This window comes from Ornithorhynchus anatinus, chromosome 4, assembly GCF_004115215.2.
Source record: "Ornithorhynchus anatinus isolate Pmale09 chromosome 4, mOrnAna1.pri.v4, whole genome shotgun sequence".
In the NCBI taxonomy this organism is placed as follows: domain Eukaryota; kingdom Metazoa; phylum Chordata; class Mammalia; order Monotremata; family Ornithorhynchidae; genus Ornithorhynchus; species Ornithorhynchus anatinus.
Window position 1 is genome coordinate 108646339 of NC_041731.1, and position 17204 is coordinate 108663542.

Here is a 17204-nt window from a genome sequence, read left to right on the forward strand (position 1 = left end):
ATAAATGGTAATCAGGCTGTCCCACGTGGGGCTCAAACTTTGAATCCCCGTTTGACAAATGGGGTAACTGAGGCCCAGAGACTTGCCAAAGTCACACAGCAGACAAGTGGAGGAGCCCGGATTAGAAGCCACGCCCTTTGACTCCCAAATCCATGTTTTTCCACTAAACCACTGCTTCTCTATTACTACTACCATCACCTACACACACAACTGGTTACATTTGCAAAGTATTGCCATGAGTAGTAGCAATAATTAGTTATTAGGCATTAGCAGCATCAGTAGTAACAATAGTTTTAGCAGATTGGAAACTCACTGTGTATTGGGAACCTATTATATTGTACTCTCTCCTTTAACTCTGGTATATTGTACTCTCCCAAGCACTTAGTACAGTCTTCTGAGCACAGTTAGTATTGAATAAATATGATTTATTGATTTATGAGAGTAAAAATGGTATTAAATGGGTATTAATGGCTATTAAGAAGCAGCATGGCCTACTAGATAGAGCACTGGCCTGGGAAATCAGAAGGACCTTGGTTCATTCATTCATTCATTCAATAGTATTCATTGAGCATTTACTATGTGCAGAGCACTGTACTAAGCTCTTGGAATGTACAATTCAGTAATGCATAGAGACAGCCCCTGCCCAATAACAGGCTCACAGTCTAAGTGGCAGATACAGACAACAAAACAAAACAAAACAAGTTCTAATCCTGGCTCTGTCACCTATCGGCTGTGTGACTTAGGCAAATCACTTTCCTTCTCTGTGGGACAGCATCTGTGGCCAACCTGATAAACTTGTATCTACCCCAGTGCTTAGTATAGTGCCTGCCACATAGGAAGAGCTTAACAAACACCACAGTTATTATAACCACAAACAAATGAGTTTCTATCTACCTAAGTACTTAGTACCCTCTCAGGGTCACACCTGTAGAGTTTCCAGTACTTAATCAGTCTTGACAACGGGAGGGAGAATCAAGCAGAGGCCTACCCTTTCCATTTCTACCTTGGGCAGTGGCTAGCAAGTGGAAGACAATCTGCTACAAGTCAAAACTCACCTGTGCTGGGCAGAAGCGGCATGGGAGAGAGTCGAGGGTGGAGATTCAAGTTTACTGCATGGAAGAAGGCAATGGTAAACCACTTCTGTATTTTTAGCAAGAGAACTCTGTGGGTCGACTATCAGAACAAATGCAGATGGAGGTTGGGGGTGTTCTAGGAGAGATATGTCCATGGCATCGCTATGGATCAGAGAGGCCTCGGCAGCATAAGACAAGACAAAAAAGCACTTAGTACAGTGCCTGGCACATATTAAGTGCCTAACAAATACCATTAAAAAGATATGTATTTATATCTTTTTAATGGTATCTCTTCCCCTTTCCTTTTCAACTCTGTTTACTGTGCTTTCTACTCTCCCAAGTGCTTAGTACAGTATTCTGCACACAATAATCACTCAATAAATATGATTGAATGAGTAAATAAGCACTCAGTACATGTGTTTGAAGGAATGAATGACAGGGACTATGCCTGAGCCGATTGCTGAGATGAGCACTTGGTATACAGTGAGTGATTAATAATATTATATTATCATTAATGACTGACAAGAGAATTGACCTAAGAGTTCACTCTCCTGTCTGCAATCAGTTTGTTTATAAACCATTATGTATAAAGGAAGGGAAAAAGGCAGAAAGAAAAGAGGAAATAAGTACTTCATATAATGGATACTTTTATTTCCAGTTGGATATTTTTATTTCCAAACTTGTTAGAAGTATAACAGCAATGAAACTGCAATATTCATCTTAGAACATCAACACCAAATAAATCTTTGCAAGCATTGTTATTGCCTTAAATTGCTACAAAAAATTTGTTCACACGTATGGTAATAAATTACTATGACCCAGCTCATTCTTAAAAAAATGATTTCAAGAGTGAACCTCAGAGAGGAATAATCACCAATCATGAATGATCAATGTGCAGTGGTCTATGCCTAAATTGCTAATGAAATTATTTTTAAAGTTAAAATGTTAATAATAAAAATGCAAGCTTCCATTCTTTTCTGACTCTGTTCAGTGCATTTTTTTAATGATGCCAAAACATTTTTTAAAAATTTTGCCAGCAAATCCAAACAACCATTGATTTCCCTTCTGAAAATACCTGGATGTAGAGAAGCAATACAAAAAAGCAAAATGTTGTCAAGAGTTTCTTGAAATAAAAGTCACTAGAAACTCATTTTTGAAAGAGACTATCAATCAATAATATTTATTGAGTGCTTACTATGTATTATGATCATGGGTTCGAATGCCGGCTCTGCCACTTGTCAGCTGTGTGACTGTGGGCAAGTCACTTCACTTCTCTGTGCTTCAGTTACGTCATCTGTAAAATGGGGATTAACTGTGAGCCTCATGTGGGACAACCTGATTACCCTGTATCTACCCCAGCGCTTAGAACAGTGCTCTGTACCTAGTAAGCGCTTAACAAATACCACCATTATTACTATTTTTATGTACTTTGTACATCATCATCATTATCATTAATGATATTTTTAGAGTACTCATTGTGTGCAGAGCACTGTACTAAGTACTTGGGAGAGTACAGCATAACAGCATCCTGGCCACAAGGATCTTGCAGTATAGAGCGACAGCTTACAATCTAGTGGGAGACTAAACAATTATATAATTTATTTTTTAACCAAGAAAACCATGTTTTGATTTGGTTACATGAGACCTGCAACAAGTAACCTACATTCTTCCCTCCCACCTATTTTGCATTCTAACTCCTGATTATTGACTTAAAAGACACCCAATCTCTTTCCTCCATCTTTATCCCATCAAGGTAAACTACCATTTCCTGTTCTCATCTTGTCTAGTACCGTCCTCTTGCTCATGAGCCTTCCATTCTGCTTAGAATGTCCTCCCTCTTCACATCAGGCAAACTACTGCTCTCCCTATATTCAAAACCCTTCTGAAATCACATTTCCTCCACAATGTCTTCCCTGATTAATCTCTCACCTTCTTATCCTAGGCCCATCGCCAATGTCAACCTGCTCAGTATGCCTCAATCTCATTTATCTCATTGGTAACCTTTGCCCAAATACTTGCCCACTTCATTCTGAACTCCCTCGACTTTAAGATTGGAGACAGACCACCTCTCTCCCTACCTTCAAAGCTTATTAAAGGATCATCTCCTTTAATAGGCTTTCTGTGTCTAAACCCTCAATTTTTAATGGTATTTGTCTAACACTGTGTGTGAAACACTATTATAAACACTGGGGTAGATACAGTTAATCAGGTTAGGCACAAGTCCTTCTCCCCAGGGAGTTTACTGTCTAAATAGGAGGAGAACAGGAACTGTATCTCTATTTTACAATTGAGAAAACTGAGGCACAGAGAAGTTAAGTGATTTGCCCAAGGTCACATAGCAGACTAGTAGCAGAATTGGTATTAGAAACTGGAATCTCTGACTCCCAGGCCCAAGGTCTTTCCACTAGGTTACACTGCTTCCTTATTTTCCCTTTTCCTTCTCCTTTCTAGATCATCTCTGAACTTGAATCTGTATGATTAAGCACTTGACATTCACCCCACTTTCAGCCCCACAGCATTATACTTGGCCTAGTGGATGGAGCATGGACCTGGGAGTCAGAAGGACTTATCCTGGCTCCTTCTCTTGTCTGCTTTGCGACCTTGCACAGTCACTTCATTTCTTTGAGCCTAGTGTGACTTGCCTTAGGCCTGAACTCCATCCTGTTTGGCCAGTTTGCGAGCAAACCAGAGCCAGCAGACACCTTTAGGCAACATCTAAGCATGGTTGCCGATAAAGAGCTAAAATAAGGAAGTAAGATTCACCTAATCTCTCTGAAATGAGCAAAAGAAGGTAGAGCACAGCCATACCAGACCCTATGCAGCACCTGGTAATAGTTCTTTGTAGCATGATGAGATCTCTGTCAGCTGATCCAACGTTCTTCCCTACTCAGAGTGTAGAACTTCTGCTCTGTGATAGCACCGTTAGGAAGATGGGGGGCCTGTTTGGTTGTCGTTTTCTTGGAAGTGTACCCCACTTTGACCCAGGGGTCCAAGATGCCTGCTGCCACTGGACTAGGCTTTAAGTAGTCCCAAGAAGTCCGTCTATCATGAACCATGAGGAGGCTTTAAGTAAGTAGCCTTGGATGAGTCTGCTTCTCACCCAAGATATTCACGCATGATACTGTAAGCCTGAGTGTATTAGATAAACTAGGTGAGCCTGTTCATTAGGCTGTGTTGTAATGAATTTTACTAGTATATTAGATGACCTTGAGGAACCTGCTTGTTTGACCTTGACTTACTCCTTTTTCCTCTTTATGATATTCTTCTTGCATCTATATGAGTGGGACTCAATGAAGAGATCAAGATTCTTATATTTTTTTTAAAAGGTCGGGTCCTGATTTTCTGCTTTCTCCTCTTTATGATATTCTTCTTATATCTGTGTTAATGGGACTCAATAAAGAGATCAAGATTCTTAATTTAAAGAAAAAGGAAACTCAGCTTGCTCTCTCTAGCTCCTGGCTCATACTGGTGGGTGGAAGGAGATTCCAAACCCCAGGTCTGATGGACTAGTGACACTTAATTTTCTCAAATGTAAAATGGGGATTAAGACTGTGAGCCCCATATGTGCAGTGGACTGTATCCAACCTATCTTGAATCTAACCCAGTGTTTGGTCAAGTTCCCGGCACATAATATACACTTAACAAATATTAAAAAAAAAACTTAAATTGCTTCTATTTGATGCGGACATAGATGGGCAACCACTGGAAGTTTTTAAGGAATGATGAGATGTAGACTGATCTTGTTTTATAAAAATGATCAGAGCAGTAGAATGAGAAATGGACTGGAGTGGGGAGAGACAGGAGGCAGGGAGGTCAATGAGGAGGCTGATGCAGTAATCAGGGTGGGATATGATAAATACTTGGATCAGCAGAGTGGCAGTTTAGATAGAGAGGAAAGATGTTTGTGAAGGTAAAACTGACAGGATCTGGTGATGGACAATTTTGTGGGTTGAATGAGAGAGATGAGTCAGATAATGTCAAGGTTATGGATTTGTGAAGTAGGGAGGTTAATGGTGTTGTATACAGTGATGGGAAAGATGCAAGAAAAGGATGTGGGTGAGAAGATGAGGAGTTCTGCTTTGGACATGTTAAGTTTGAAGTGTCCTGAAGACAGAAGTATTTGGAAGGCTGTAGGAAATGAGAGAGGTCAGTGCACGAGAGGTAGTTTTAGGACTTTTTACATAGAGATGGTAGTTGAAATGCCGGAACCAAATAAGTTCCCCATGGGAGTGAGCATAGATGAAGAATAGATGGGAACTGAGAACTGAGCCTTGATACATACTCATAGTTAGAGGATGGGAGGCAGAAGAGGAGCAAGTGAAAGAGACTGATAAAGAACAGCCGGAGAGAAAGGAGAAGAATCAGGAGAAGACAGTGCTGGTGAAGTCAAGGTTATATGATATTCCATGAGAATGAGTGGTCCATTCATTGATTCATTCATTCAGTTGTATTTACTGAGCCTCTTACTGTGTGCAGACCATTGTGATTAGTGCTTGGGAGGGTACAATATAACAATAGACAGATTCCCTGCCCACAGTGAGCTTACAGTTTAGAGGGGGACACAGACATTAATATAAATGAATGAATTTACAGATGTGTACATACGTGCTGTGGGGCTGGGATGGGGAATAAATAAAGGGAGCAAATCATGGCAATGCGGAAGGGAGTGGAAGGGGGAAGTAGGGTTTAGTCAGGGAAGGTGTCTTGGAGTAGATATGCCTTCAATAAGGCTTTAAAGTGAGGGAGAGTAATTTTCTGTCGGATTTGAGAAGGGAGGGCATTCCAGGACAGAGGCAGCATGTGGGCAAGGGGTCAAAATAGATAAGACCGAAGTACAGTGAGAAGGTTAACATTAGAGGATCAAATAGTGCAGGCTGGGTTGTAGTAGGAGAGTTTTGAAGTCAGCAAGAGGTCTAATAGAATTAGGATGAGTAGAAGTCATTGGATTTGTCCAGAAGGAGGTCATTAGTGATCTCAGAGAGGACAGTTTCTGTGGAATGCAAGGAATGAAAGCCAGATTGAGGGAGATGAAGAGAATAATAATGATCATGGTATTTGTTGAGTGCTTATTATGTATCAGGCACTGTACTAAATGCTGGGGTGGATACAAGGAAATTGGGTTGGACAAAGTACCTATTCCATGAGTGGACTCATAGTCTCAATCCGCATTTACAGATGAGGAAATTGAGGCTTGAAAAATTAAGTGACTTGTCCAAGGTCACATGGCAGAGAAGTGGTGAAGCCCGGATTAGAACCCATGATCTTCTGTCTCCCAGGCCCAAGCTTTATTCATTATGCCAAGGAAAGGAAGTGAAGGCACCAGGTGTAGACAAATAAAGCAAGGAGTTTGGACAGGAATGGCAGGAGAAAAATGGGAATAACTAGAAGGTGCTGTGGGCTCAAGGGAAGTTGTTCTTTAGGATTGGGGATTCATGATGGCAGTCAGGGGTGGAAAATAGCTGAAGCAAAGTGTTTTAATAAGGAACAAAAGGATGAGGTTAGAGGCACAGGAGGAGGGGGTAGATTTTGAGAAGAGGTGGGAGATCTGAGATACTGCTGGAATAAATGGGAAAGTCGAAGAAGGGGTAAGAAGTGGGTTGAACTAGAAAATTATAGGAGATTTTAGGAAATTGACAACTGGGAGTTCATTTTTATCAGTGAAATAAATGGCATAGTCATTTGGGGCTAGAGAGGTGAGAATAGGAGGCAGGATGGGGGATTTTGGAAATCTGAAACAGCTGGGGCTTGCACTGGGTTATGGGAGTCAATAAATATGGAGAAGTTTGCCAGGCAGAGGAAAGGGAAGAGTTAAAGCGAGTGAGGATGTGTTTGAGTTGGGTGAGGTCAGCCTGAGGTCTCGATTTCCACTATCAGCGCTCCATGGTTTAGGCATCAGAGTGGAGGAAATACAATGTAGAGGTGATCCAGGGCTTTAGGATGGTGATGTGAGATCGACAGAGGGACGGGGTGTAAGAAAGTTGAGTTCAGGAGAGAGGGTGGTGTTGAGGGTGTGGATTTGTGCGTGAAGAGAAGGTAAGTTGTTTGAGTTGCTGAAGTCAGAGTTTTGTTTCTCCCCATGACATGAAATTCTCCTGTGATTCCTGATGTAAGTAGAGACCTAAGCTGAATAGGGTTTGGAGGCTTTCTGCCTCATCTGTTATGTACACTCATATTTTTCCTGACCTTATGAACTCAGACAAAATTTCTTCTTGATCTCTAAGAAAATATTCAATATCCTCATGGTACCAATTTGACCCAGTGATGAAAATCTATTCTCATCTTTCATTGAAGTGATTTGCCAATCTTAGGACTGGTATCTAAAATCCTCACTCATCTCTTTCAAACTAAGGAAAAGCACTTCAGCACTTTTGTTTATACATGTCCTGGCTTGTCTTGTTTTATGATCCCATTTTCATTTATACACAATAATGGCTGGGGACCCTCCTTCCCAATATAATGTCAAGCCTGGGAGTTAATCAGTAAAGTAAATCAACAAACTAGAAGTCCTTTTCTCAAGACTATAAGTCTAGTCTCCGGTTCCTGTGCCAGCAGTTTTTGACAGCTCTACTGAGTTTGGGTGAGGAAAATTTCTTGTGCCTCAAACTGTGTGCCAGATAAATGCCTTCATTTGCCCCTTATGTAAGGGTTGGGGGATACTGAGTTTGGGGAGATGATAATAGTATTCATTCAATCGTATTTATTGAGCACTTACTGTGTACGGAGAACTGTAGTAGAGACTGTAGCGATTCCGGTGTCTTGCCACTTAAACTTTGGTCCTTATAGGATACTTGGCCAGTGAAAAGCACTGTGTTTCAATGGAAAGCACATAGGCCTCTATGACCTGGGTTCTAATTCCAACTCTGCCAATTGTCTACTATGTGTCTTGGGATGAGTCACTTAATTTAGAGAAAGAGGCTGGTCTAATGGATAGAGCACAGGTCTGGATTCTAATCCCAGTTCTGGCACTTGTCTGCTGTGTGACCTTGTACAAGTCACTTCACTTCTCTGTGCCTCAATTACCTCATCTGTAAAATGGGGATTAACACTGTGAGCCCTACGTGAGGCCGAGACTGTGTCCAATCCTATTTGTTTGTGTCAGTAGTTAATACAGTGTCTGAGACATAGCAAGCTCTTCATTGATTCATTCAATTGTATTTTTTGAGTGCTTTCCGTACTAAACTCTTGGGAGAGTAAAATATAACAATAAAGACACATTTTCTGCCCACAGAGAGCTTACAGTCTAGAGGGGGAGACAGACATTAATACAAATAAATAAATTATCAATCTGTATATAAGCATTATGGTGCTGGAAGGGGCGAATGAATGAGGGAAGCACGTTAGGGTGTCACAGAAGGGAGAGGGAGAAGAGGAAAGGAGGATTTAGTCAGGGAAGGCCTTTCGAAGGAGCTGTTCCTTCTATAATACTTTGAAGAGGAAGAGAGTAATTGTCAGATTGAGGAGGCTGAGTATTCCAGGCCAGAGGTAGGACATGGGCGAAAGGTCAGTGGTGAGAGAGACAAGATAGTGGTACATTGACAAGGTAGGCATTAGAGGAGTGAAGTGTGTGGACCGGGTTCTAGTAGGAGAGTAGTAAGGTGGCGTAGGAGGGGGTGAGGCGATTGAGTACTATAAAGCCAATGGTAAGGAGTTTTTGTTTGATGCAGAGGTGGAAGGGTAATCTTGACAAGTGGGGAAACATGGCAATTATTATTCTCTGTGCCTCAGTTTCCTCATCTGTAAAATGGGGTTAAAATATCTGTTCTCCCTTCCTCTTATATTGCTTATCCCTCTAGACTGTGAGCTCATTATGGACAGGGAATGTGTCTGTTGTTATATTGTACTGTCCCAAGCACTTAGTACAGTGCTTTGCACATAGTAAGTGCTCAATAAATGCGATTGAATGAATGAATTACTGTGAGCGCCAAGTGGGATAAGTATCGTATCCTTCCTTGTTTACCTTGTATCTACCCCAGTCAGCAAAGGTGAACTGAGGAGCCAGGCTTCCACAGTTCAGCAATTCTGGGGGATGGGGAGTGGGGTCAGAAAAATCCAGTTCCTGCAGAGTTCTACTTATGGAGGCCTGGGGAAGGAGCATTTTGCCCCCCACCAATCCTAATCTTATTTATTCAAAGCAACCCTACTTACATTAGATTTTCCCTGTGCAGGCTTGGATCACATATCTAGAGGGAAAAAATTACCAATCAGTTGAACACTGATATTTATTACTTTCTGTGTGCAGAGTTAGCTAGTGTAAAATGCTGCAAATCAAAGATCATAAACCACAAACCAATCAAATATTATCCATGTTAAACTTAGGCATCGACTGAAACGGGATCATCATTTAGTATTTTCCCATCCAGCAAAATGGTGGCTTTCTCCTATCTGTAATGCATTTTAGTTGCTTTCTCCCCTACTAGATTGTAAACTACTCAGCTGCACGGTTGTGTCTATAAAATCTATTTTACTCTTACATGCACTTAGTACAGTGCCCTGTACAGAGGAACAATACTATTAATTGGTGGATTGATAGCCAGTTCAAGTTCCTCATCCCTTCATGGATACAATTTTCTAAGCTCCCACACTCTTCTTCCCCTAACCTGTGACTGTACCCACCGTCAAAAGCTCCCACTTCCCTCCAGTACTCTCCCCTTTTGAAGGCTCTCCTTCCCAGGTTCCTCAGATGTTCTTTCCCTTTCACCCTGCACTCTCTTAGGTTAGCCTTGGAAATTTTTCCACATTTCAAAATGAAGCACATCAAGTGTACTTTTCACAAGAATTGAAGTTTCATGTCCTGAAAACTTTTATGGCCATAAATATAATCTCACAACCCTCAGTTCCATTACCCACAGTGCTCTAATGGTGTAATGGGGCATGAATCCTTAAGTAAAATATCATTTCATCAGTCAAGCTCAAGACAGGTGGATGATGGCCAAAGGCCATTTTGGAAGCACTGCAGGTGGAAGATTTGCAAAAGTGTTTAAGAGACAATTCCAGCATCCTGCAGGTATTGGTTGTTCTGTTTTGCCTGAGTTTGATTGGTCAAGATTTGTCTCCCTCCAGCACAATGATCATAGCAGTTATACCAAAACCCAAAGGCCTTTTAAAATTGAACTGGATGGTGTTTTCAAATGTGTTGCGTCTTTCGTGTCCACAGTCATCAGTGAACTCACCTGAGATGAGCAGAATACCAAAACTGTGAGAGCTTTGGAAAATTGGGAATGAGCTATCAAAAGATTACCTGGGGACTTCAGTCAGTCAAAAACCTCCTGCCTCCTAACTGTTTATACTTAATGGAAGGGACTGTTTTGATGAAGTGGGATATTCATGTCTTAGCAAATAGAGCATCATATCTGTGATGTCCCTGTTATTCCCGAAATGAAACTTTATGATTTAAAATCAAATACAGACCAGGACCCCAAGCCTCAGCTCCAGCAATGGTGTATCAGACCTAATGAAGGCAGTTAGGAAGGATGGCTAATATTACAAAGGCTCACTAACAGTTTAAGAGCCCCTTAAATTATTCAACACTTTATCTGGTGGATAATAAACTTCATAAGCACTTTTTGGCTACTCCATCATTCCTTGTTACATTTCCCCTTTTTGAGGTCTTGGAAAATCACTAAGACATTGCTTGCAAAGGATTGGGGTTAGGGTTAGGGGATAGAATCTCTGACATTACACTCGCAAGTGTTGACTCTGCAATGACATGAATTTGCCCTCCAAATGGCATATATCATCTCAAAGTGAAAGCAGAACCAGCTTATTGTGAAGAAAATAGTTAACGAGATTATATTTTGAATCCTTCCCAGAGCATCTTTATAATTGCATTATTAATATCTAATTAGAGGAAGTATAGAAAATTCTGGATATAGAACTAGCAGAAATGATATGGAAGAAGACTTCTTTATTAATGGTACTTGTTATGATTTTTTATTGTTACTTTCATGGTATTATATGCCAGGCATTGTACTAGGTGCTGGGGTAGATACAAGATTATCAGGTTGGACAGATTATTAGGTTGGATACAGTCCTGTCCCACATAGACCTCACAGTCTAAATTAGAAAGAGGAGGATTTAATCCCCATTTTACAGATGATGTAACTGAGGTAAACGGAAGTTGAGTTAGAATTACAACTCAGGTCCTCTGACTCCAGGCCTATGTTCTTTCCACTGGGCCAAACTGCTCCTAAGAAGAAATGAGAAAGGAGACTAACAAAGGAATCTACCTCCTCCCTTCAGAATCAATCAATCAATCAATGGTATGTATTGAGAATTTACTGTGTACAGAGCACTATACTAAACACTTGGGAAAGTACAACAGAATTGTTAGACACATTCCCTGCCCACAAGGTGTATACAGTCTAGGGGGAAGAGATGAATTTGTGCCCATACAAACCATCATAGAGGCTGCTATTGCAGGCAACATAGCATTGTCTACCTTGGAGTCAAATCTATTTTACCAGCAGCAATGAAGAGATTGAAGTAGAGCAGGAAGAGCTACCACTTACTATCTTCTGTCTTGAAATGAGAAATTCATTTTTGCCTCTCTCACTTTCTCTTCCTCCTCTATAGTATGTCCAATATCATTTGGGCAAGACAACCCTCTGTAGTAAAGCACCCTGTGTTCCCCAACAGTGACCTTTGGGAGTGACACACAGTTGGAGATGGGAGCAACTTTGCCCACAAAACATTCCTTAAATGATATAAAGTTTCCTAAATATAAGGTTCCCTAAATGACAAAATGGCCTTTGTCCATCATCCCCCTGTCTTGAGCCTGACTAGTGAAATTATATTTTACCTAAGGAGTCATGCCCATTACACCATTAGAAAACTGTGGGTAATGCAACTGAAGGTTTGGAGCTTATATGACATAAATGACATAGCACGCTCCCCTTGTGGATTTGACTGAGCATATGCAGACACTAAAATAGCCACTTTCCAATCACAAGAGATATATGAGATGTCATGTTCATTTGCTTGGTGTGCAGAGTAATATGATGATGTCACTTGTACCCTATTGTGGAAAAAGGTTCAAGTTTAGTTAATCTTAGAGCACTTCGCCTGTGGGGATGGGAAAGAAATTCAGGGAATTTCCCCAACCCCACCAACATCCTCCAGAGACTTTACATCTACCTTTCATAGTCATAGGAACCTTAGCCTGTGGTTCTCGGCCATTGGAGACCCAGCCAGGAAAAAATTTAAAAGGGATATTAGTTCCCAGTCTCATTCAAAGTGAAAAGTGGAAAATCAGACTGATGGATATACAGTAATGTTGGTATTTGTTAAGTGCTTACTATGTACAGAGCACTGTTCTAAGTGCTGGGGTAGATAAAGGGTCATCATGTTGTACCACTTGAGGCTCACAGTCTTCATCTCCATTTTGCAGATGAGGTAACTGAGGAAGAGAGAAGTTAAGTAACTTGCCCACAGTCTGCTGGCAAGTAGCAGATCCGGGATGGGATTCAAACCCATGACCTCTGACTCCCAAGCCCGGGCTCTTTCCACTGAGCCACCCTGCTTATACAAGTACAGTACAAGTACGGGAACCTGCCCATCCATGGTATTGAAAAAAGACTGGGTTACCAGGATAGGCCAAGACCACACTAAGGAAGTTGCCAAACCTTCCTAGGTGGTTAAATAACTCAATCGTATTTATTGAGCACTTACTCTAACAGAGCATCACACTCTGGTCTTGGGAAAGTACAATGTAACAGAGTTGGTAGACTTCTTCCCTGCCCACAAGAAGCTTACGGTCTACATTTGGAGACAGGCATTATATAAATAAATAAATTATGGATATGGACATGAGTTCTGTGGGGCTGAGGGTGGGGTAAATAGAGGTTGCAAATCAAAGGGCAAGGGTATTGCAAAAGGTAGTAGACTTGGAAAAAGCCTTTTGATGATTCACTCATTCATTCAAGCAGATTTATTGAGCACTTACTGTGTGCAGAGCACTGTACTAAGCCCTTGGAAAGCACAATTCAGGAACAAATAGAAACAATCCTTGCCCGCAATGGGTTCACAGTCTAGAAGGGGGAAACAGACATCAAAACAAGTAAATAGTATTGATCAGTAACAGTATTGATCCATATCGATCAGTAACATCAATATAAATGAATAGAATTATAGATATATACACATCATTTAATTGTACTTTCCAAGAGCTTTAGTACAGTGCTCTGCACACAGTAAGCACTCAATAAATACAATTGAATTAATATATTAATTCATAAAAATAAATAGAATTATAAATATGTACATATATGCACAAGTGCAGTGGGGTGGGGAAGGGGGTAGAGCAAAGGGAGGGAGTCGGGGCAATGGGGAAGAGATGTACTTTTAATAAACTTTTGAAGATGGGGAGAGTGATCGTTTGTCAGATATGGGGCAGAAGGCGGGTGGGGGAGCATTCTAGGCCAGAGGCAGGATGTGGGTGAGTGTTGAACAGTTAAATGGACAAGATCAAGGTACAGAGAGTAGGTTGGCATTAGAAGAATGAAGTGACTGTGCTGGGTTGTACTAGGAAATCAGCGAGCTAAGATAGGAAGGAGGCTAGGTGATTGAGTGCTTTAAAGTTAATGGTAAATTGTTTCTGGTCACTTAACTTCTCTGTGCCTCAGTTCCCTCATCTGTAAAATGGGGATTAAGACTGTGAGCCCCACGTGGGACAACCTGATTCCCCTATGTCTACCCCAGCGCTTAGAACAGTGCTCGGCACATAGTAAGCGCTTAACAAATACCAACATTATTATTATTAGATGGGCAAAAATGGAGATTCCTGAGACGTGGGGAAAAAATGGACTGAAATTTTTTATTAAAGTAATCTGAACAGTGGATGAAGTACTGACTGAAGTGGGGAGAGACAGGAGGGATAGAGGTCAGTAGGCCAGCTGATCCAATAATCAAGGTGGGATAAGACAAGTCAGTGGACTCTTCTCTGCCTCCCACCCCTTAACTGTGGGAGTCCCTTCAAGATTCAGTTCAGGGTCTCCTAGTCTCTATCGCCACCCACCCCTTTGGAGGACTCATGGGTGGACTGAAGTGGAGAGAGACAAGAGACAGGGAGGTCAAAAAGGAAGCTTATGCAGTAGTCAAGGTGGGATAGGATAAGTGCTTAGATGAGCATGGTAGCAGTTTGGATGGAGAGAAAAGAACAGATTTTAGCAATGTTGTGCAGGTAGAACTGTTAGGATCTGGTGATAGATTGAATATGTGGGTTGAATGAGAGAAGTTTGTTGAAAATATGCCAATGTTATGGGTTTATGAGACAGAGAAGGTGGTAGGGCTGCCTACAGAGATGGAAAAGCAAGGGGGAATGCAATAATAATAATAATGTTGATTGACTGTGGTATTTGTTAAATGCTTCCTATGTGCCAGGCAATATACTAAGCTCTGGGGTAGATAAAAGCAAATAGGGTTGGACACAGTCCCTGTCCCACATGTAGTGCAGTCTTAATCCCCATTTTATAGATGAGGTAAGTGAGGCACAGAGAAGTTAAGTGACTTGTCCAAGGTCACACAGCAGAGAGGTGGCAGAGCAGGATTTAGAACCCAGAACCTTCTGACTTCGAGGCCCATGCTCTATCCACTAGGCCACACTGTTAATCAATTAATCAATCAATGCTATTTATCGAGCATTTACTATATGCAGAGCACTGTACTAAGCACTTGGGAGAGTACAATACTTTAGAATTAGCGGGTATGTTCCTTAGCATAATGAGCTTATGGTCTAGTGAAGGATACAGACATTACAGACGTGAGACGGTCTTTGAACAATTTTAGTTTGAGATGTTGGTGGGAGAAACCAGCTAGAGATATCTTGAAGGATGGAGGAAATAAGAGACTGGAGAGAAGGAGAAAGAGCAGGGCTGGAGATGTAGATTTGGGAATCATCCACATAGAGATGGTAGTTGAAATCATGGAAGCAAATGAATTCTCCAAGGGAATGGGTGTAGATGGAGAATCGAAGGGGACCCAAAACTAAGCCTTGAGGCACCCCCGTGACTAGACTTCGGGAGTCACAGGAGGAACCCATGAAAGAGAATGAGAATGAGTGGCCAGAGAGGTAGATAGAGAAGCAGCATAGCATAGTGGATAGAGCATGGGCTTGAGAGTCAGAAAGTTGTGGGTTCGAATCCCAGGTCTTCCACTTGTCTGCTGAGTGACCTTGGGCAATTCACTTTATTTCTCTCTGCCTCAGTTGCCTCATCTGTAATCCCATCTCTGCCACTTGTCAGCTGTGTGACTGTGGGCAAGTCACTTAATATCTCTGTGCCTCAGTTACCTTATCTGTAAAATGGCGATTGATTGTGAGCCTCACGTGGGACAACCTGATTATCCTGTATCTACCCCAGTGCTTAAAACAGTGTTGTGCACATAGTAAGTGCTTAACATATACCAACATTATTATTATAATTATTATCTGTAAAATGGGGAGTGAGACTGTGAGCCCCATGTGGGACAGGGACTGTGTCCAACCTGATTTTGCTTGTATTCCCAGCACTTAGTAAAGTGCATGGCACAGAGTAAGCACTTAACAAACGTGACTATTATTATTATTATTATAGTAGGAGAACCAGAAAAGGACAGTGTCAATGACGGTAAGGTTAGATAATGTTTCTTGGAGAAGGGGTGATCCACAGTGTTGAAGCAGCTGTGAGTTTGAGGAGGATTGGAATGGATTAGTGACCATTGGACCTTTGCATTAATAAGGTCATTGATGATCCTAAACGTGCAATTTCCATGGCCCGAAGAAGGTAGAAGGTTGACGGGGTGCAGGGCCATCAAAGAGAGAGTGTGGAACGGAAGTGAAGGCAGTCATTATAAACAACTTTCTCCAAAAATTTGGAGAGGACTGAAAAGAGGGAGATGGGGCAAAAAATGAAATGAGCTGGCTGTGGGGTCAAAAGAGTCTTTTTTTTTTAGGATTAGGGCATATACCAGCATGTTGGAAAGCAGTGAGCAAGATGCTATTGCGGAATAAACGATTGAAGATGGTGGTTAGGCAGAGGAAGGAAGGGAGAAAGTGTTTTAACCTATTATTATCATTATTATTATCATTATTGTTATTATCATTATTATTGTTACTGTTGTCATTTATTAAACACTTTGTGTCAATTATTGTTCTAAGCGAAGCACATGGGTAGATCCAAGTTAATCAAGTCAGACACAGTGTCTTTACCAGTGTTTAGGAGGGAGAACACCTATTGAATCTCCATTTGACAAATGAGGAAACTCAGGCACAGGAAGTTAAATGACCTGCCAAGGTATGACAGAAGGCAACTGGCAGAAACAGGTTTAAAACCCCGGTCCTCTGACTCCCAGACCCATGCTGCTCCTAATGCATTTTTTATTTTGAAATCTGCTCTTCCTCCTCTTAGATTCAGAGACCCAGATGGGAGAAATGCCTGTCTACTTGTTTTGTTTTGCTGTCTTGTCTCCCACTTTTAGACGGCGAGCCCATTGTTGGGCAGGGATTGTCTCTATCTGTTGCCAAATTGTACATTCCAATAGCTTAGTACAGTGCTCTGCACAAAGTAAGCACTCAATAAATATGGTTGAATGAATGAAAGAAATGCTATTCTGATCTGAATATTTTAAATCTACCCCATTTAACACTGTGGTTGGCCCTTAGAGACAATCTAGTATTTGATTCACTCCTACTGGAAAAGAAGTAATTATTTTGCCCTTTAAATTAATGTTACCACATGCTTAATAGCAATATATGAGTTTTATATTAACTGATACCAGATTTTCGATCAAAAAATCAACCTTCAGAGAAAGAGTGTGTCCTAGTGGAGAGAGTACAGACTTGGGAGTCAGAAGGGAGTTGGGTTCTAATCTCAGCTTCACCATGTTTCTGTGTGTGACCTTGGGCAAGTCAGTTCACTTATCTGTGCCTCAGTGAGATCATCTGTAAAATGGGTATTAAGACTCTGAGGTCCATATGGGACGTGGGCAGTGTCCAACCTGATTAGCTTGTACCTACTCCAGTGCTTAGTACAGTGCCTGGCACATAGTAAGCACTTAACAAAGACCATAAAAAGAAACAAACCAACAAAAAAGCTAGGGGAAGTTTTAGTACTTCGTCTTGTTCAACTCCAAATTTTTAAGCCTCCACATTTTAGAAGA

At 41.3% G+C, this 17204-nt stretch overlaps 1 non-coding gene across 1 annotated transcript; it reads left to right on the forward strand.

The window, feature by feature from the left end:
• Positions 1-907: 907 nt before the first annotated feature.
• LOC114811388 lies at positions 908-1045 on the forward strand. Its single transcript, XR_003759092.1, has one exon. It is a non-coding gene; the product is annotated as a small nucleolar RNA SNORA7 (small nucleolar RNA).
• Positions 1046-17204: the final 16159 nt, after the last annotated feature.